The sequence below is a fragment of the Sinocyclocheilus grahami genome, unplaced genomic scaffold, assembly GCF_001515645.1.
Source record: "Sinocyclocheilus grahami isolate Dianchi unplaced genomic scaffold, SAMN03320097.WGS_v1.1 scaffold641.1, whole genome shotgun sequence".
In the NCBI taxonomy this organism is placed as follows: domain Eukaryota; kingdom Metazoa; phylum Chordata; class Actinopteri; order Cypriniformes; family Cyprinidae; genus Sinocyclocheilus; species Sinocyclocheilus grahami.
The window spans coordinates 413118-413508 of record NW_015505820.1 but is presented as its reverse complement, the minus strand read 5'-3'; positions in this window follow the sequence as shown (position 1 = coordinate 413508).

Below are 391 nucleotides of genomic sequence, written 5' to 3'. Positions count from 1 at the left end.
TAAACCTTTAGAACAAGTGAATGTGATTAGATATTTGGGGGTATGGTTTGATTCAAAACTGACATTTGCAATTTATATACAAAAAATAATTGATAAATGCAAAAAAGTTTTAAATATATTAAGATGTTTAGCAGGGGTAGATTGGGGTGCCAGGCGTCACTCATTGGGAAAAATATATTTCACATTAATTAGGTCAACTATAGATTATGGATGTATAGCATATGTGTCAGCATCGAAAAGTTTGCTGCAGAAGGTAGAAATGATACAGTCACAAGCATTACGAATATGTTGTGGAGCGATTAGATCTTCTCCTATTCCTGCCTTACAGGTAGAAATGAGAGAGCTGCCACTTGATATTAGAAGAGTCAAGTTGATGTTGACTTATTGGATT